This window comes from Salvelinus namaycush, chromosome 7 (assembly GCF_016432855.1).
Source record: "Salvelinus namaycush isolate Seneca chromosome 7, SaNama_1.0, whole genome shotgun sequence".
NCBI classification, from domain to species: Eukaryota; Metazoa; Chordata; class Actinopteri; order Salmoniformes; family Salmonidae; genus Salvelinus; species Salvelinus namaycush.
The window spans coordinates 10,925,517-10,947,575 of NC_052313.1; the positions used below are offsets into that span (position 1 = coordinate 10,925,517).

General features: G+C 42.2%; 1 long non-coding RNA gene across 1 annotated transcript; it reads left to right on the plus strand.

The window, feature by feature from the left end:
* The first annotated feature begins 5,396 nt into the window (after positions 1 to 5,396).
* On the plus strand, positions 5,397 to 6,839 carry LOC120050948. Its single transcript, XR_005477214.1, has 4 exons — positions 5,397 to 5,449; positions 6,116 to 6,208; positions 6,348 to 6,437; positions 6,551 to 6,839. It is a non-coding gene; the product is annotated as an uncharacterized LOC120050948 (long non-coding RNA).
* Positions 6,840 to 22,059: the final 15,220 nt, after the last annotated feature.

A 22,059-nucleotide genomic window follows, 5' to 3' on the forward strand; every position in this document is an offset into this window, starting at 1 on the left:
ACAAATCAGCAGAACTCATTGAAGTCGCTGAACAAATGAATGATGAGAGAACTCGGGTGATGAAGATGGAAATCTTGATTTCTAAGCAAGCGGAAGAAATCTCATCACTGAATCTCTCGCTCCGTACTCAAGACCTCTATTTGCAAACCATGACAGATAAGTTTGAGACCGAAAGGAGCAAGTGCGACACTCACGTGTTCAAAATCAGTACTCTAAGCGCTCAAGTGGACTCTGCAATGCAGCAGAATACCACCCTTAGGTACCATCTGGAGGAAGTCCTGAAGGGTCACACTCTACAGCGTGACTATCCCTCCAAGCAACCGGAGCCCGGTACTCAAAGGAGTGAAGACGATAGGTTTCAGACATTGCCTCCGTCAGGTGTCCCCCAGTCTTCTCCGTTTGGTCATTCGGCACTGAGTAATATGGCGCCTCTTGGCCAACAAAGCCAAAGCTTGGCTTCTCCTCTTGGCCTTTTGGCCCCACTTTCCCCACAGGATAAAGCCCACCCTCTCCGCCCGCTTGACGCGGAATACCTTGACAAACTCGTCAAGTATTTCCCCACCTTTGACCCCGTTCCAGGTCAGCCAAACGATACTGAGACGTTCCTAGCTGACATAGAGGACGCGTTGGATGGCTACCCGAACGCTACGGGTTCTGACAGGGTTTACCTGTTGAAGCGAACGTCGAATAGACACGTGACAAGGTTCATTCGCCTACAACAGCAACACGTGCTAAATGACTACGCTAAACTTGCCACAGCTTTGAAATTAGAATTCAGTGGTTCTGCAACTCGCAAACACGATAGCTCACTGGCTAACACGGTCAAACAAGCTCGGAATGAACACCCACAAGCTTACTACCATAGGCTTCGTTCAGCTTACTTTGGCCTACTCACTGAACAAGGAATGGAAGACCTGTTACCATTTAAACAAATGTTCCTGTCGAACATGTATCCCACCTTCATTACCTACTTGGGCACTGCAGCCCACATTGGCTTGCCTATCTTACAACTCAGAGAGCTTGCAAGCACAGCTTTTGAGGCATCAAAAGCTCGCAACGCCAAGAGCCCTGACCACTCGGTTTTGAAGTTTGACCAGGAGCACTCACTCCAGTCAGAGGGTGCATTATCAGGTATTGGAGCGTTAAGAGATGACGCACAACAACAGTTTCTACCACGAAACCATGATTCCAATAACCTCCGCGGTCGAAATAACCGTAAAGCACGTCGCCATCAAAACGACTACCGCTACAATCGACCTGTTCACTACGTTCCTGCACCCAACCCACACAAAGTGTCAGAGCACAAGGGTAACAAAGGGTTGAAGGATGATCAAAACGTAGACCAATGTTCTCCAGAAGTTCAACTAGGTGAAGAACTAAAGCGAGAAACATTTGAGAAAAGGGTAAAAGATAAGTCACAAGGACTAGACAGGGAATTACCGGACTCCAGGTCCGCAGGAATTAACACCCATAGCAAGGACGTTAAAATTCAAATCCCTCCTGCTTTCACTCGAGACCCTATCCAGGGCCCGATTGACCAAGAAACAAGCCCACGGGCTTCGTCTATAAACCCTGATACAAAGGTTGCGAAGAAAAAGGTCAAATGCTTCGTTAAAGCCAAGCCCACTCAAAATCGTAAAAGTCAATCTGCTTCCACCTTGAACAGAATTGACACATCACGTTGTTGCGAAAGACCACTCCACTTTGTGGGGAACATGTCCACTAAACACGAATCGAAACGACCATACCTGGAAACAGTCCTGGAGGACTGCTTAACTTGTCATGCGCTAATTGATTCGGGTGCGACAATATCACTCATCTCTCAAACATTGTTTGATGATCTAAAAAGGGCTTTGAAGCCAACTAAACGTTGGTTAAAAGTGGAACGATGCGACACTACACTTCGAGGGGTCACTCAGACTACCTCGCCTCTCACATTGAGAGTCATGCTGAAACTACACTTCAAGGACTTATCGCTCGTCCACCCTGTGTATGTTACTAGCCTCGAAACTGTACCCCTGCTACTTGGAGCAGACTTGATGGATCGGTTACTCCCATTGATGGATTGGAAAACCAACCAGGTATGGTCACAGGCCACAGTGCCTTCTCCACCGACCACACTGTCTTTCCCTAACGCTAGCTGCAACGCAGTCATTCACGAGGGGTATCTGTCAAAAGCACCCCTTGGGAAAAAGACGTTTAAAAACCTATTGGGGCAGAATCAGATCCAAGGAGATATTACGATATCTCAACACATTCCATCAGCCAACCTGATTGACCATTCTTTTCAGGATTTCGAGCCAGCTGTCTCTGTTAATAAGCAACTTCCCTCCTCCGTGCAGTCGTGCAATACGGTAGTTGAGATGAACTCCTCTTGCCCTTCAGACATTTCCGCAAGCACTGCGGCCGTCTCAGCAAGAAAAACATTGATGCGCAGAGTATACTCTTTTTCCGATGATACACCTTCCGCTTTGTTGGGGACTGTCAACCCTTACAATGACACTAATGGCGTCAGTCCAGCAACTGACCCGATGATTCCCACTGGTGAAACACTTTGCGATATCACAGACCGATATCCTCGTCTCAGTTCGCAGGTACTGAAGCGGTTGCCACATGCGGTGGTGACTGACAGACCTCGACAGCCACTGAGGGTGTTGAAGCACAAACACCAGGAGATTTGGTTGAAAGGTTGCAGCCATTCTCATAATAACGCGGCCACTGACAACTCGTACATAGGGTCCGAACCTTTCGTTTGCGCCTCGGATACCAACACCACATGCTGGTGGGGGGGTCCCGAGACGCAAAGGGGGGGAATAGTAGCCCAGACCCATGATGAGCCTTATCGAGGCCGGTGGGGGGGTCGAGACTACGGACAACACCGTACGAGGCCGCCAGAGCATAAATCAAATCTAGTTGTAAACTCCCCTTTGAGAACAGTGAGGAGCAGACATAATCCCTGTCTAGGGGCCTCTTAGAACACATCTAAGATAGTACTGAGGTGTACCACACTGGTCGTAAAGGAAGTCCAGTGGACTTGTCCACCTCCAAAACAAATGGCAACAATAATCATTCCTTGCCTTGTGTAGTAGTCACTACAAGACAACTAGTAAAATGCTCTAATCATGTATTCCTGTAGGATAACATTTCAGAATAAATCGGTAGGACAACTGGACCCCTTGAGTACCAGTACCAATACCACAGTCAGTCCAGCAACACTCAGTAGGAGGATTAGTAACCTCACAAGTTAAATTGCTATTGATAATAGCAACATAGGAGTCACTCAGAGTGCAGCACGGGGAAGGGAATCTCCATTGCACTCTTCCAATGGTTACACACGCCACTAATAAATAGAATCCTCCGTACAGGAGAAAAAGTTATTAGAAGTCAGGAACCACGATCACACCACGTACGACTGGTCTAATACTTACAGTACTTCCGTCATGAGGTTAGCTCCTCCGTGGATAACATAGCTATGAAGTAGACTTCTTCATACCTACCTCCACTACAATAGTGGAAGACAGTGACTGGTAGTAAAACCACTACAGACTCCCTCGACACCAATTCTGACTGACCTCCAGGCATTGACCTGAAAATTACCTGACTACGTCAGACTCATTCTGAACAAGTTGTAATCTGCCAGAATACTTGGTTTCCTTCCCTTGGCATGTGTGCTTGCATAAGCATAAACGCACATGTACAACGGAACATCCAATTAGGATTTATGCTAGGATCACTTAAGGGTCAGAGCAAAATACCAGCCTTAGTAAAGTTTAACATTTATTTTGAGGCCTTTAACTCTACAGCTACAGCACTCACCAGTTTTCTTCTCAGAAGTCCATAGGTCATCCCTGTAGACTGCCCAAAACTAGTGCCTTACAGCTGTAGACGTATCACATAGTTATCAACTTAGGATAGTACCTTAACCAACACCCCGCAAATTAGAAGAGCCCTAGATATGACATTAGACAATGCCATGACAGGGTCATTTTGCCAAGTTATTTTGCCAATAACTATATTTTGTTTTGTTTATGCTTTCATTTATTTTGTTTCATTTTCTTCGGCATGTAGAAAGTGATAGCCATAAACAACTTCCCCATACAACCATCAGTTAGTGCCACAACGCCGCTCATTTGGGAGGAAATGTAATGATATATTTCATGAGTGTGTGTGCGTTGTTAACATCTGCCTAAGTTACTGCCCAGATCTTCCAGTCTGGACGACCAGACGACGGGACTGCAACAGCGATCCCAATCCGGACCCCCGCTGCCCAGCCATGGAGCAGACTTCTTCATTTGCAGACACCCTACCCGGGTCGACCACACCAGAGGGGGGACTGCAACAGCGATCACCAACTGGACATCTGCTGTCCAGCCATGGAGCAGACTTCTTCATTTGCAGACACCCTACCCGGGTCGACCACACCAGAGGGGGGACTGCAACAACGATCACCAACTGGACATCTGCTGTCCAGCCATGGAGTAGACTTCTTCATTCGCAGAAACCCTACCCGGGTCGACCACCAGATGGGGACCACAACGATGGTCCACAACCAGGACAACCCACGGTCATTTGTATGTTGGTTTGCAACATGCAGGTTAATCGCAAGATTGAACCCAACATGGGGGGACTGTCATGACGTTGGGTTGGGGGTAGGTTTATGACAGTCATAAATACCTCTTTCCCCCTTTTTCTCTCTCCCTACTATAACTGATGTGACATAAGGAAACCCATGGGTTAACATAGAGGTTCTGGTAACATCAGAAGTTGGGGGAAATGAACTATATTCTGGTGATCCGACCAACTGAACATATGCGGTGGTACTTAAGGTATATTATGTCAGTTCGGTTGCCCTCTGACACATTCTCATCAATGATAGAATGACATAAACTCTACTGTGGAAAGTCTAAATGTCAGAGATATCGGATTCACATGGAATTGTTGTTTAATTCAAATGTTTGAATATGACATTATTTGTGAAGAGGTGAAATGTAATTTTAGCTTCCAAATGAGAGATCTGTGCTTTCATAAGTTTTCCTCTGCTCACAGTGGTCCGCCCCTGTGAAGAGGCATGGGTTAATAGACTTTTCAGACACACCCCTCTCCCTCCACTATAAAAGCCATTTTCCAAGAATATAACTTTCTGTTCCGGGTACGCTAGGATGACGATCCAGTGTCAGAATGGTTCAGATAATCACTATAGATGAAGCCAACATCAGCATGGACTTTGAGTGTGAATGGTATGAACTTTGAACTCGTATTCACTACAGAAGTGATATCTCCTAGCCTTTGAGTTAGCAACAGCTAAACGCAGGTTCGGAAGGACAGTCCAAGTATCCCGTCTAATACACACAACGTCTCCCGTGACTACCAGAGACATTCTTCAAAGGACAGAGGACTCGGGTTGGCGACACGGGCCATCTACCACCAACCTACTGAAGCGCAGCTCAGAGTAAATATGTATTGCATTTTCCTCTTCAAATGGGCGGTAATTTAGAATGCATAAGATACTGTATTTACGATAGCACAGCTCGCCTATGTTCAAGTCTCCCGCTCTTTCACTAGGACTCAGCCCCCCCCTTTCCTTTGTGTAACAAGCTGTCATATCTATTCCGCCCGCTAGGGACGTTTTTCTGTATGACGTAATTTGTGATCAAGTTATGATTTAATTGTGTATGTGTGTTTCTGTGTGATTAGTTAGGTATTTAGTAAATAAATAATTAAACCCAATTTTGTATTGCTGATTCAACTTGTTAGCCAGGATTCTTGCAGATAATCAAGGACTTACAACTTTCAGATGAGACTGAATAAAATGACGATTAATGTGACTGCTATTTAGTAAAATATTACTAAATCTTTAAGAGTTTATTCGAAAGATAACAGCTCTATAAATATTCTTTCGTGGTGTCCCTCTCTAGTTAATTCATATTTACATGATTAGTTCAATCAGGTAATATTCATTACGGAGAAATTATTTTATAGAATAGCATGTCATAGCAATTAATCTGGCATAGTCAAAGACACGACAGTACAAAGTTTACTTTTACTGTTTCCCCTCACTGTAAGTCACAGGATCACATTAAACAATAAAACTGATACTCTGTATTTTCTCCTTCAGTTTCAGATGGATTGAGTCCAGGTTCAATCACTGGTATAATAATAGCAGCAGCAGCAGTGATTATAGCAGCAGTGATATGTTACCTGCTGAGAGGTAAGTTATGATGATGATGACATCATAATCTGTTGAACCATTTAACACAACCACCTCCTGATGAACAGAGAGGAGGGTTACATTGGTGGCTTTTGATGAACAGCTTTCAGTATGTTATTTTACTGTCTCCCATCTGAAGGTTATCTGCCCCACTGCAAAAGTAAAATGATATCTAAAGAGATGCAGACCTTCTCAAAAAATGAAGACGGAATGTCACTGTCTGCCGCAGGTAGACGTCCATTTGAATATGCATTTCCTCATTGTTACATGCATTTACTCATACTAGCTGTTTGTGTGTCTGAATCCTGCTAACTCACCCTAAACTCACCTATCCCCCTCCAGCAAATACAAATGGTCCAAATGAAAACGATCAGAGTGGAAAACCACTTCAGAGTGAAGAAGAAAGAGAGGAGACACAGAAAGAAGAGATGTCAGTCACATCAACCATACTAATGCCTCAGAATCCAGGAGAGGACACTGACTCAGGGGAGGACAAAGAGGAAAGTTGACAAGCGGGTAATTGTCCAATTGCATACAGTACCAGTCAAAAGTACCAGTCAAAAGTTTGGACACACCTACTCATTCAAGGATTTTTCTTACAATTTCCTACATTGTTGAATAATAGTGAAGACATTGAAACTATGAAATAACACATATGGAATCATGTAGTAACCAAAAAAGTGTTACACAAATCTTTGACTTGATGACAGCTTTGCACACTCTTGGCATTCTCTCAACCAGCTTCAACTGGAAAGCATTTCCAACAGTCTTGAAGGAGTTCACACATATGCTGAGCGCTTGTTGGCTGCTTTTCCTTCACCCTGCAGTCCAACTGAACCCAAATCATCTCAATTGGGTTCAGGTCGGGTGATTATGGAGTCCAGGTCGTCTGATGCAGCACTTCTTACAATTTCCTACATTGTTGAATAATAGTGAAGACATTGAAACTATGAAATAACACATTTCATAGTCATGCTGGTTAAGTGTGCCTTGAGTTCTAAATAAATCATTGACAATGTCACTAGCAAAGCACCCACACATCATCACACCTCCTCCTCCATGCTTCACGGTGGGAACCACACATATGGAGATCATCCATTCACCTACTCTGTGTCTCATGAAGACACAGTGGTTGGAACAAAACATCTCAAATTTAGACTCATCAGACCAAAGGACAGATTTCCACTGGTCTAATGTCCATTGCTTGTGTTTCTTGGCCCATGCAAGTCTCTTCTTCTTATTGGTGTCCTTTAGTAGTGGTTTCTTTGCATCAACTTGACCATGAAGGCCTGATTCACACAGTCCCCTTTGGACAGTTGATGTTGAGATGTGTCTGTTACTTGAACTCTGAGAAGCATTTATTTGGGCTACAATCTGAGGTGTAGTTAACTCTAATGAACATATCCTCTGCAGCAGAGGTAACTCTGGGTCTTCCTTTCCTGTGGCGGTCTTCATGAGAGCCTGATGGTTTTGCGACAGTACTTGAAGAAATGTTCTTGACATTTTCTGGATTGACTGACTTTAATATCACCTCTCCAGGGGGTGTGGGACCCAGGTAGCGTCCCACCTGGCCAACATCCGGTGAAATTGCAGAGCGCCAAATTCAAAATAAATTACTATAAATATTTAACTTTAATGAAATCACAAGTGTAATACATCAAAATAAAGCTTAACTTGTTGTTAATCCAGCCGCAGTGTCATATTTCAAAAAAGCTTTACGGCGAAAGCAAACCATGCGATTATCTGAGGACAGCGCTCAGCACACAAAACATTACATACAGTTACCACTCAAGTAGATTAGTCACGAAAGTCAGAAATAGCAATAACATTAATCACTTACCTTTGATGATCTTCGTATGGTTGCACTCACAAGACTCCCAGTTACACAATAAATGTTTGTTTTGTATGATAAAGTCACTCTTTATATCCAAAAACCTTAATTTTGTTGCCGCGTTTTGTTCAGTAATCCAATGGCTCAAATGCTGTCACAACAGGCAAATGAAAATTCCAAATAGTATCCGTAAAGTTCGTAGAAACATGTCAAACGATGTTTATAATCAATCCTCAGGTTGTTTTTAGCCTAAATAATCGATAATATTTCAACCGGACAATATACCGTCAATATAAAAGAAAAACAAGAAAGGCTGCCTTGTCTCATTCACCATCTCTTTGTCTTGGAGAGGCCTTTCAGCGTATACATACACTGAATGGACAGGACAGGACCGGTTTCACCATCAAAAACAACTTGCTGGCATGTTAATCAATCAATTACAACACATTTTTAGGAGAAGTGGTTGATTGTTTGTAGGACATAGTTTTTTAAGTTTTACTTAAATGTCTTGTGTGTGTGTGTGTATATATTTTGCTATGGGAGGAGGAAGTAGCTACACTGTGATAACAAGTTTATTTACTGTAGAGAGGAGCTGTAGTAGCAGGAACAAGAAGTTACCTGAAACACAAAGGGAAGCTATGATGGTGATGATAACAACCATAGTCAGCCTCTATTGAGCATATTAACACACCATAATGTTATACATTTCGTAGAGAATGGAAGTGACTATTGGTTTTGATTGGGTTATTCAACCTTCCCATAAAGTCTCCCACAGGTTTCCTCATGGATCTATCCAGTCATGTTCTCAGTTTGTTCAGAGAACGTTAAGGAACAACGTTCTTCTGTGGCAATTTCAGTACTTCAGCATAACATTTACTACAGGTTTCCTTATGGTTCTATTTAAAGTCATGTTTTCGGAACATTAAGAAAACTTGCCATAAAAACTAAAAGGAAACATTAGAAACGTTCAAAGAATGTTATTTCAAAACACATACATTCTGTTCTCAGCATCAACAAAACTCTCTCTTCTCTATCTTGTTAAGTGTGTTCAGATGTGTTGGCCCACTAATTGGCCACTCCTGATCTTAATGACTGCTTGTTTCCTTTGAATGGGGTTTGTTTGAATGGACTAAAATGAACAGCTTTGTATGAGTGGCGCAGTGGACTAATTCCATGGATAGAGAGCAGAAGATCATCAGTTTGAATCTCATTGACGCCATGCCACAATAAAAAATCTATGTGTTTGCATGATAAATGCATTTCCATGGGTCATATCTTCAAATAACCTACTATTTCTGATCTCAGAATGTTAATAAAACTTTTAGGGAACCACAGAAAAATTTTCTCAGAATCTCCCTGGAAACTAAAAATATATGTTCCAAGAACGGGCACATTTTTTACTTCCGTTCTCAGAACGTTTAGAAACGTCCTGTTTTAATGTTTAGGAAACTTTTGGTTTTATTACCAGAACCAATGGGAAACCAGAAACAGAGGTTCCCAACACTTCCAAGGAACCAAATATGCTATCTGGGCTAATAGCGATAGCAGCAATGCCTTATTCACAGTGGACGTCGCACAAGGCAGGTATTTTCTTTCTGTTGGTCCATTTAGTTATCTGTGAATGTTTGTTGTCCTTATGTTTTGATATTGAGGAGAAAAGTACTGCCATAATAGCACTGGATTATCCAGTGTGTGTGTGTGTGTGTGTGTGTGTGTGTGTGTGTGTGTGTGTGTGTGTGTGTGTGTGTGTGTGTGTGTGTGTGTGTGTGTGTGTGTGTTCCAGGCGTTCCAGTACCTAAGAGAGGAGGTGAGGACGTTCCAGGGGAAACCCATCAAGGTGAGTGTATGGTCCTTTACTAAACAGTACTGTGTGGTATCAGAGGCCATTACATTACACACCGGGTCCTCCTACACCACAGGAGTGTGTTTCCAGGCCCATTTCACTCTACATGATGATTATTACCACACAGGAGAAACCTGTCCACAGCCACACAGTGCTGATATATTAACACACACACTACACACAAGCCATAAGACTAAATAGCTAACAAAATGGCTACACTGACTATCTGCATTGACCCTTTTATTTTGCACTGATAATCACAGGACTCAAAACACTCACACTGACACTCCAAAACACACACACACTCACACACACAAACTCACATCCAATCATCATATCATCTGCTGCTACATATCTACCCCTACCACTGCAGTATCCCTGCACATTGTAAATATGGTATTAGAACTGACCCTGTATATACTGTAGCTTGTATACTTTCTCATGTTCTTCAATTTCTATTTCTCATGTGTTTTTGTTCTACTTTGTCACGTTCCTGACCTTATTTCCTTTATTTAGTCTTTGTTTAGTTGGTCAGGACGTGAGCTGGGTGGGCATTCTATGTTTTGTGTTTCTATGTTGCGTTTGTTGTTTGGCCTAATATGGTTCTCAATCAGAGGCAGGTGTTTGTCATTGTCTCTGATTGGGAACCATATTAAGGTAGCCTGTTTTCACTGTTTGTTTGTGGGTGATTGTTCCTGTTCGTGTGTTCATCTGTTCTGTGTTCCCATGTTCAGGACTGTAGCGTTTTCGGTTCCTTCTGTCAGTTTGTTGTTTTTGTTCGTCGTTTAAATATCCTAATTAAAATATGGATTATCATCACGCTGCATTTTGGTCCTCCTCTCTTTCACCCGAAGACAGTCGTTACATACTTTACTATATTTTATAGTACTATACTGTATATTGATATTGATTACTTTATTAATGGGAAAAGACCTGGCAGAAAGGTATTGCACTAATCTAGTGCACATGACAATAAAAACCTGACACTTAAAAATATTAGTATGTGGAAACAGTGCCAGAAACTAAACCAAAGCATGAATTGCTCTCATACCTTGTCCATAGACTACTTACAGGTTAAAGAAACCAATGTGTCATTTTGTCATTTGGGTGAACTATCCCTGGACTTGTAAAATAATGTTTCTAATTGTAATAACTCCACTGGTAGACGTGGACATATTTAGATGTATGTTTGTGGTATTGTTTGATTGTTTGGTAGACCTTTAACTTGGTCTACCAATGGCACTGCTCTTGAAGAGTGAAACTAGGCTTACTGCTAAGGATTGTACATTCACATACCAGTCACATACCAACACAAAACCGGAATGGGCACATTCCTCTGTGACAAACTGGCTTCGGCTGAGAGTGACAGCACAGCTACTAGATTCTGACAGAGAGGAGTTGTATCCAAGACGATAACACTGTGGTCTGGTCTCCGTGGAGATGGCCTGGGGACTGGTTTCCATGACATTAAGGGGTCTGGTGTTGGTGGTGATTCTGCTGTGGACTGTTACATCCACAGATGGGGGAGGTGAGTAAGAACCATCATCAGTCTGTCTTAGTTCATCTGTCTTTACCTTCTGTCTGTCTCAAAATATTACATTCCAAAATAACTCCTACGTAGTCCTAGTCCCTAGACACACGTTAGGCTCTAGTGTAGTACGAGCATTAAATAGGTGTAAGTAATGTGGTGAAACCTCTACCAAGACAGATTATCATTGCAGACTCCATATCATATGATATAACTGTAAAACAAGCTTCTCTGAAACATGAATTACTGTAGATCATAAACATGTTGGTCATTACAGAAGACTGACAAATTAATTCAAGAGCCGACTTTTCCTGTTGTGTGTGGTGATCTTTAGCCACTTCCACCCTAAGACAAAGTGTTAAACACTGATTATACCAATTTTGGCCGTAAACCCCGATTTTGCCCTCAGAACCTCCTCAACTCATCAGGGCTTGGACTCTACAAGGTGTCGAAAGCATTTCAAAGGGATGCTGGCCCATGTTGAATCCAATGCTTCCCACAGTTCTGTCAAGTTGGCTGGAGGTCCTTTGGGTGGTGGACCATTCTTAAAACACACAGGAAACGGTTGGGCGTGAAAAACCCAGCAGCGTTGCAATTCTTGACACAAACCGGTGCGCCTGGCACCTACTACCATACCATGTTCAAAGGCACTTACATATTTTGTCTAGTCCCTTCACCCTCTGAATGGCACACATACACAATCCATGTCTCAATTGTCTCAAGACTTAAAAATCCTTCTTTAACCTTTCTGAACCACCCATCCCGGATCCGGGATAATTGTCATCAGCAACGCTGAATAGCATAGCGTAGCATAGCGCCACAGGTAAATAATATTACTAGAAAATATTCATATTCATGAAATCACAAGTGCAATATTGCAAAACACAGCTTAGCCTTTTGTTAATCCACCTGTCGTCTCAGATTTTGAAATTATGCTTTACAGCGAAAGCAATACAAGCGTTTGTGTAAGTTTATCGATCGCTCGACAAAACAATAAGTACACATAGCATCAGGTAACTTGGTCACGAAAATCAGAAAAGCAATCAAATTAATAGTTTACCTTTGATGATTTATCCCTTTAAATGGGCAATAGGGATGCATAGGAACAAAAACAGGGGCACTTCCTGATTGGATTTTCCTCAGGTTTTAGCTTGCAATATCAGTTCTGTTTAACTCACAGACAAAATTTTGACAGTTTTGGAAACTTCAGAGTGTTTTCTATCCTAATCTGACAATTATATGCATATTCTAGTTTCGGGGGCTGAGAAATAGGCAGTTTCAAATGGGTATGTTTTTTAGCCAAAAACGAAAATACTGCCCCCTAGCCTTAATAACCTGTCTCCTCCCCTTCATCTACACTGATTGAAGTGGATTTAACAAGTGACATCAGTAAGGGATCAATAAGATTTCATCAATAAGCTTTCATCTGTATTCACCAGGTCAGTCTATGACATGGAAAGAGCAGGTGTCTTTAATGTTTTGTGTAGTCAGTGTTGATGAATCATCATGTGTTCATCTGAATGACTATGATGTCTCAACAATACTCTCTGTGGTTATGTTTGAACAACTAATAGAAGATCAGTGATTTAACTTAACAGACACGACAGGCTAAGATGGTTTAACAATGTAAATGATTACTGAATGGATGTGTGGTATGATAAGAGGCATGAAGGAAGTTTAGTCATTCAGGTCTGACTAGAGTCTTTACTTTAGATTGTGATTTTAGTTAGAGGTCAGGTGCTGTGGGTGAGGAGGGGGACAGGTGGAGTACCGAGGATGACCACAATGACAGAATAGACTCAGGTTAATATTAACAATGATAACCGGTTAATAACACTCTGATATTAACAAAGGGCCTACTCACTTTACCAAGGTATCTGACTACTGGGGAGTATAGGAGTCTGTGTTTGAATCCCTTCTTGTCCAGATGGTCATTTAACGTGTGTTAATTCACTTGCAGACGTCCATGTAACCTGTGTGTTCTCAGAGGATTGTGTCCTGCCCTGCAGCTTCCAGCGTGGCAGTGAGGAAGTCATCCACTGGCTGAAACTAGAAGACAAGGACTTGACTATCCACTCCTACTACTACAGTACAGATCAGCTCAAAGAGCAGAGCCAGCATTACAGTGGGAGAACAGCCCTGTTCAATGACCAGATCCCCAAAGGAAATGCTTCACTACTGCTGAGAGGGATCACACTCCAGGACCAGGGCAGATACAAGTGTTACACCAGCACTATTAAAGGCAACAAGGAGTCCTTCGTTAACATAGCAGTGGAAGGTACGGAATGTCTGTCTGTCTGTCTATGATGATCACTTCATGGCTGCTCCATGTGTAATGTCTACTTTGTTGCAGCTCCAGTCCGCTTGGTGGACATACAGTTAACAGATGACATCATCACCTGCAGTTATACAGGTATCTACCCCGAGCCTAAACTCACCTGGTCCACTGACCCCCCCTCTGACCTGTCATTTGACCCTGGAACCATCCAGAACTCCACCAGCATCAAGGTGGATGACCGGGGCCTCTATGACATCACCAGCACAAAACAGTTTAGCAGAGACCGAACCAACATCTGTACCGTGACCTCTGGGACAGTAGAAAGGACAGCAACCCTGAGACAGCAAAGTAATCAATTGATCAACCCATTAATCAAACATTTCATAAATCAATGAAGAAATCAACAAATTATCTGGCTGCAAACTGTACAAAAACAAGACAACATTGTGAGATAAAATACACAAAGATCAAGCTAAAAAGGCTGTTTCTCATGACATAATTTCAGATCCGGTCCAGGGTTCTCCAAGCAGAGAGGTGTCCATCCCCTGCAGTGTCTCTCAATCTGACCTCCTGACCTTTGACCTCACCTGGAGGTTCAACCAGATAGACACCATCCTCACCTCCACCAAGGGCACACCTCAGATGTATGTTGTTGACAAGTGGAAGGAGCAGGTTCAGAATTTGTCTGACTCTGGCAGCCTTCAGCTCCACAAGTTAACCATGATCCACCAGGGGACCTACAGCTGTGAACTCTCTACTGCCAGAGACACACACCTGATCCTCACCTACCTGCAGATCACACCTGATCAACTATCTGATGGTACAAAGTTAACTTTTGCTGTTTCCCCTCACTGTAAGTCACAGGATCACATTAAACAATAAAACTGATACTCTGTATTTTCTCCTTCAGTTTCAGATGGACTGAGTCCAGGTTCAATCACTGGTATAATAATAGCAGCAGCAGTGATTATAGCAGCAGTGATATGTTACCTGCTGAGAGGTAAGTTATGATGATGATGACATCATAATCTGTTGAACCATTTAACACAACCACCTCCTGATGAACAGAGAGGAGGGTTACATTGGTGGCTTTTGATGAACAGCTTTCACTTTCTGATATTTTACTGTCTCCCGTTTCAAGATTTTCTGTGCAAATCCAAAAAGCCCACAAGGACTCAAGAGATGAACACCATCTCACCTGAAGAGGAAGAGTCACTCTCTGCCGCAGGTAGACCTCCATGGAATATGCATGTCCTCATTGTTACATGCATTTACTCATACTAGCTGTTTGTGTGTCTGAATCCTGCTAACTCACCCTAAACTCACCTATCCCCCTCCAGCAAATACAAATGGTCCAAATGAAAACGATCAGAGTGGAAAACCACTTCAGAGTGAAGAAGAAAGAGAGGAGACACAGAAAGAAGAGATGTCAGCCACATCAACCATACTAATGCTTCAGAATCCAGGAGAGGACACTGACTCAGGGGAGGACAAAGAGGAAAGTTGACAAGCGGGTAATTGTCCAATTGCATACAGTACCAGTCAAAAGTACCAGTCAAAAGTTTGGACACACCTACTCATTCAAGGATTTTTCTTACAATTTCCTACATTGTTGAATAATAGTGAAGACATTGAAACTATGAAATAACACATATGGAATCATGTAGTAACCAAAAAAGTGTTACACAAATCTTTGACTTGATGACAGCTTCGCACACTCTTGGCATTCTCTCAACCAGCTTCAACTGGAAAGCTTTTCCAACAGTCTTGAAGGAGTTCACACATATGCTGAGCGCTTGTTGGCTGCTTTTCCTTCACCCTGCAGTCCAACTGAACCCAAATCATCTCAATTGGGTTCAGGTCGGGTGATTATGGAGTCCAGGTCGTCTGATGCAGCACTCCATCACTCTCCTTCTTGGTCAAATAGCCTTTACACAGCCTGGAGGTGTGTTGGATCATTGTCCTGTTGAAAACAAATGATAATCCCACTAAGCGTAAACAAGATGAGATGGCGTATCGCTGCAGAATGCTGTGGTAGTCATGCTGGTTAAGTGTGCCTTGAGTTCTAAATAAATCATTGACAATGTCACTAGCAAAGCACCCACACATCGTCACACCTCCTCCTCCATGCTTCACGGTGCGAACCACACATATGGAGATCATCCGTTCACCTACTCTGTGTCTCACGAAGACACAGTGGTTGGAACAAAAAATCTCAAATTTATACTCATCAGACCAAAGGACAGATTTCCACTGGTCTAATGTCCATTGCTTGTGTTTCTTGGCCCATGCAAGTCTCTTCTTCTTATTGGTGTCCTTTAGTAGTGGTTTCTTTGCAGCAATTTGACCATGAAGGTCTGATTCACACAGTCCCCTTTGAACAGTTGATGTTGAGATGTGTCTGTTACTTGAACTCTGTGAAGCATTTATTTGGGCTGCAATCTGAGGTGTAGTTAACTCTAATGAACATATCCTTTGCAGCAGAGGTAACTCTGGGTCTTCCTTTTCTGTGGCGGTCTTCATGAGAGCCTGATGGTTTTGCAACAGTACTTGAAGAAATGTTCTTGACATTTTCTGGATTGACTGACTTTCATATCACCTCTCCAGGGGGTGTGGGACCCAGGTAGCGTCCCACCTGGCCAACATCCGGTGAAATTGCAGAGCGCCAAATTCAAAATAAATTACTATAAATATTTAACTTTCATGAAATCACAAGTGTAATACATCAAATTAAAGCTTAACTTGTTGTTAATCCAGCCGCAGTGTCAAATTTCAAAAAAGCTTTCCAGCGAAAGCAAACCATGCGATTATCTGAGGACAGCGCTCAGCACACAAAACATTACATACAGTTACCAGCCAAGTAGATTAGTCACGAAAGTCAGAAATAGCAATAAAATTAATCACTTACCTTTGATGATCTTCGTATGGTTGCACTCACAAGAATCCCAGTTACACAATAAATGTTTGATTTGTATGATAAAGTCACTCTTTATATCCAAAAACCTCAATTTTGTTGGCGCGTTTTGTTCAGTAATCCAATGGCTCAAATTCTGTCACAACAGGCATATGAAAATTCCAAATAGTATCCGTAAAGTTCGTAGTAACATGTCAAACGATGTTTATAATCAATCCTCAGGTTGTTTTTAAAAGAAAAACAAGAAAGGCTGCCTTGTCTCATTCACCATCTCTTTGTCTTGGAGAGGCCTGTCAGCGTATACACACACTGAATGGACAGGACAGGACCGGTTTCACCATCAAAAACAACTTGCTGGCATGTTAATCAATCAATTACAACACATTTTTAGGAGAAGTAGTTGATTGTTTGTAGGACATAGTTTTTTAAGTTTTACTTAAATGTCTTGTGTGTGTGTGTGCATATATTTTGCTATGGGAGGAGGAAGTAGCTACACTGTGATAACAAGTATATTTACTGTAGCATCACACCTTGATGAATGCAGGTTCTCTTCACCTGTACGTAACATGATCCCTCTGGAAGTCCCAGACAGCCTCTCTCTGAAGAGAGAGGAGCTGTAGTAGCAGGAACAAGAAGTTACCTGAAACAGAAAGGGAAGCTATGATGACGATGATAACAACCATAGTCAGCCTCTATTGAGCCATTCAGCAAATCAAAAGGTTCTGTGTTTAGAATGATATTGGCTATTGGCTTTGATTGGGTTCTACAGGGAGAAAGTTACCAGCAACTGAACGTGAGATGACTGCCGCCACACTGTAGGACTGTTGTCTGCATACAGTGATATATTACTATGTTTGTGGGATGAAATTAAACCGACTTATCCACCTATCTTTCTCTGTGCAGCTAATGAAAACAGTCTATTTGTAAAACTACTATATTTTGACGAACAACAAGGAGAAGATCTAACATAGCAGCAATACTGTTGCAGTGACTCAATAATCCAGAAGAAGTTGACCTAGAGGTGAAAATGGACCTTATTCACAGTGGACATTCAAACATCTCGCAGCAGGCAAATATATGTTTCCTATGCTAACCAACAGAGACTTTTAAAAACCAACAGAAGATTCACCTAGGCTGGAGTTGCCAGTCAAATAACACACTCTGATTGGTTTCTTTCCTTTGGTTGGTTATATTATTCTCTGGGAATTTAACGCTGTCCTAATGTCCTAATGAGAAAAGATTCATACAAGCCCTGTCATTCCACATAATACTATGAACAATGTTATTAAATGTGAATTTACCCATGTCTGTCTCCAGTACTCAGTTTAGTTACTATTCAGTGACAGTATGTCATTCACCATCTTTGTGTCTTGGAGAGGCCTGTCAGCCTCAACACACACTGAATGGACAGGACAGGACCTGTTTCACCATCAGAAGTAACTTGCCGGCATGTTAATCAATCAATAACAATACATTATTAGGAGAAGTAGTTGATTGATTAGTTTTTAAAGTTTCAGTTTATTTTATTGCGTGTGTGCGCATTCAAATCAAATTTGATTTGTCACATACACATGGTTAGCAGATGTTCATGCGAGGGTAACGAAATGCTTGTGCTTCTAGTTCCGACCATGCAATAATATCTAACAAGTAATCTAACAATTTCACAACAACTACCTTATACACAAGTGTAAAGGAATGAATAAGAATATGTACATAAAAATATATGAATGAGCGATGGCCGAACAGCACAGGCAAGATGCAGTAGATGGTATAGAATACAGTATATACATATGAGATGAGTAATGTAGGGTATGTAAAAGTTATATAAAGTGGCATTGCTTAAAGTGGCTAGTGATACATTTATTACATCCAATTTTTTATTATTAAAGTGGCTAGAGATGAGTCAGTGTGTTGGCAGCAGCCACTCAATGTTAGTGATGGCTGTTTCACAGTCTGATGGCCTTGAGATAGAAGCTGTTTTTCAGTCTCTCGGTCCCCGCTTTGATGCACCTGTACTGACCTCGCCTTCTGGATGATAGCGGGGTGAACAGGCAGTGGCTTGGGTGGTTGTTGTCCTTGATGATCTTTTTGGCCTTCCTGTGACATCGGGCGGTGTAGGTGTCCTGGAGGGCAGGTAGTTTGCCCCCAGTGATGCGTTGTGCAGACCTCACTACCCTCTGCAGAGCCTTTACGGTTGTGGGCGGAGCAGTTGCCGTACCAGGTGGTGATACAGCCCGACAGGTTGCTCTCGATTGTGCATCTGTAAAAGTTTGTGAGTGTTTTTGGTGACAATCCGAATTTATTCAGCCTCCTGAGTTTGAAGAGGCGCTGCTGCGCCTTCTTCACCACGCTGTCTGTGTGGGTGGACCATTTCAGTTTGTCCTTGATGTGTACGCCGTTTTCCACCTTGTCCACTACTGTCCCGTCGATGTGGATAGGTGGGTGCTCCCTCTGCTGTTTCCTGAAGTCCACGATCATCTCCTTTATTTTGTTGACGTTGAGTGTGAGGTTATTTTCCTGACACCACACTCCGAGGGCCCTACCTCCTCCCTGTAGGCCGTCTCGTCGTTGTTGGTAATCAAGCCTACCGCTGTAGCGTCGTCTGACAACTTGATGATTGAGTTGGAGGTCTGCATGGCCACGCAGTCATGGGTAAACAGGGAGTACAGGAGAGCATTGATTTTGTTATAGCAGGAGGAAGTAGCTATACTGTGATTCTGAGTATATTTACTGTAGCATCACACCCACACCTTGATGAATGCAGGTTCTCTTTACCTGTATGTAACATGATCCCTCTGGAACTCCCAGACAGCCTCTCTCTGAAGAGAGAGGAGCTATAGTAGCAGGAACAAGAAGTTACCTGACACAAAGGGAAGCTATGATGGTGATGATAACAACCATAGTCAGCCTCTATTGAGCATATTAACACACCATAATGTTATACATTTCGTAGAGAATGGAAGTGACTATTGGTTTTGATTGGGTTATTCAACCTTCCCATAAAGTCTCCCACAGGTTTCCTCATGGATCTATCCAGTCATGTTCTCAGTTTGTTCAGAGAACGTTAAGGAACAACGTTCTTCTGTGGCAATTTCAGTACTTCAGCATAACATTTACTACAGGTTTCCTTATGGTTCTATTTAAAGTCATGTTTTCGGGAACATTAAGAAAACTTGCCATAAAAACTAAAAGGAAACATTAGAAACGTTCAAAGAATGTTATTTCAAAACACATACATTCTGTTCTCAGCATCAACAAAACTCTCTCTTCTCTATCTTGTTAAGTGTGTTCAGATGTGTTGGCCCACTAATTGGCCACTCCTGATCTTAATGACTGCTTGTTTCCTTTGAATGGGGTTTGTTTGAATGGACTAAAATGAACAGCTTTGTATGAGTGGCGCAGTGGACTAATTCCATGGATAGAGAGCAGAAGATCATCAGTTTGATTCTCATTGACGCCATGCCACAATAAAAAATCTATGTGTTTGCATGATAAATGCATTTCCATGGGTCATATCTTCAAATAACCTACTATTTCTGATCTCAGAATGTTAATAAAACTTTTAGGGAACCACAGAAAAATGTTCTCAGAATCTCCCTGGAAACTAAAAATATATGTTCCAAGAACGGGCACATTTTTTACTTCCGTTCTCAGAACGTTTAGAAACGTCCTGTTTTAATGTTTAGGAAACTCTTGGTTTTATTACCAGAACCAATGGGAAACCAGAAACAGAGGTTCCAAACACTTCCAAGGAACCAAATATGCTATCTGGGGTAATAGCGATAGCAGCAATGCCTTATTCACAGTGGACGTCGCACAAGGCAGGTATTTTCTTTCTGTTGGTCCATTTAGTTATCTGTGAATGTTTGTTGTCCTTATGTTTTGATATTGAGGAGAAAAGTACTGCCATAATAGCACTGGATGGTGTGTGTGTGTGTGTGTGTGTGTGTGTGTGTGTGTGTGTGTGTGTGTGTGTGTGTGTGTGTGTGTGTGTGTGTGTGTGTGTGTGTGTGTGTGTGTGTGTGTGTGTGTGTGTGTGTGTGTGTTTTCCAGGCGTTCCAGGCGTTCCAGGCGTTCCAGGCGTTCCAGTACCTAAGAGAGGAGGTGAGGACGTTCCAGGGGAAACCCATCAAGGTGAGTGTATGGTCCTTTACTAAACAGTACTGTGTGGTACTGTGTGTGTGTGGTATCAGAGGCCATTACATTACACACCAGGTCCTCCTACACCACAGGAGTGTGTTTCCAGGCCCATTTCACTCTACATGATGATTATTACCACACAGGAGAAACCTGTCCACAGCCACACAGTGCTGATATATTAACACACACACTACACACAAGCCATAAGACTAAATAGCTAACAAAATGGCTACACTGACTATCTGCATTGACCCTTTTATTTTGCACTGATAATCACAGGACTCAAAACACTCATACTGACACTGACACTCCAAAACACACACACACACACTCACACACACAAACTCACATCCAATCATCATATCATCTGCTGCTACATATCTACCCCTACCACTGCAGTATCCCTGCACATTGTAAATATGGTATTAGAACTGACCCTGTATATACTGTAGCTTGTATACTTTCTCATGTTCTTCAATTTCTATTTCTCATGTGTTTATGTTTTACTTTACTATATTTTATAGTACTATACTGTATATTGATATTGATTACTTTATTAACGGGAAAAGAGCTGGCAGAAAGGTATTGCACTAATCTAGTGCACGTGACAATAAAAACTTGACACTTAAAAATATTAGCATATTAGCAACAGTGCCAGAAACTAAACCAAAGCATGAATTGCTCTCATACCTTGTCCATAGACTACTTACAGGTTAAAGAAACCAATGTGTCATTTTGTCATTTGGGTGAACTATCCCTTTAACTTGGTCTACCAATGGCACTGCTCTTGAAGAGTGAAACTAGGCTTACTGCTAAGGATTGTACATTCACATACCAGTCACATACCAACACAAAACCGGAATGGGCACTTTCCTCTGTGACAAACTGGCTTCGGCTGAGAGTGACAGCACAGCTACTAGATTCTGACAGAGAGGAGTTGTATCCAAGACGATAACACTGTGGTCTGGTCTCTGTGGAGATGGCCTGGGGACTGGTTTCCATGACATTAAGGGGTCTGGTGTTGGTGGTGATTCTGCTGTGGACTGTTACATCCACAGATGGGGGAGGTGAGTAAGAACCATCATCAGTCTGTCTTAGTTCATCTGTCTTTACCTTCTGTCTGTCTCAAAATATTACATTCCAAAATAACTCCTACGTAGTCCTAGTCCCTAGACACACGTTAGGCTCTAGTGTAGTACGAGCATTAAATAGGTGTAAGTAATGTGGTGAAACCTGTACCAAGACAGATTATCATTGCAGACTCCATATCATATGATATAACTGTAAAACAAGCTTCTCTGAAACATGAATTACTGT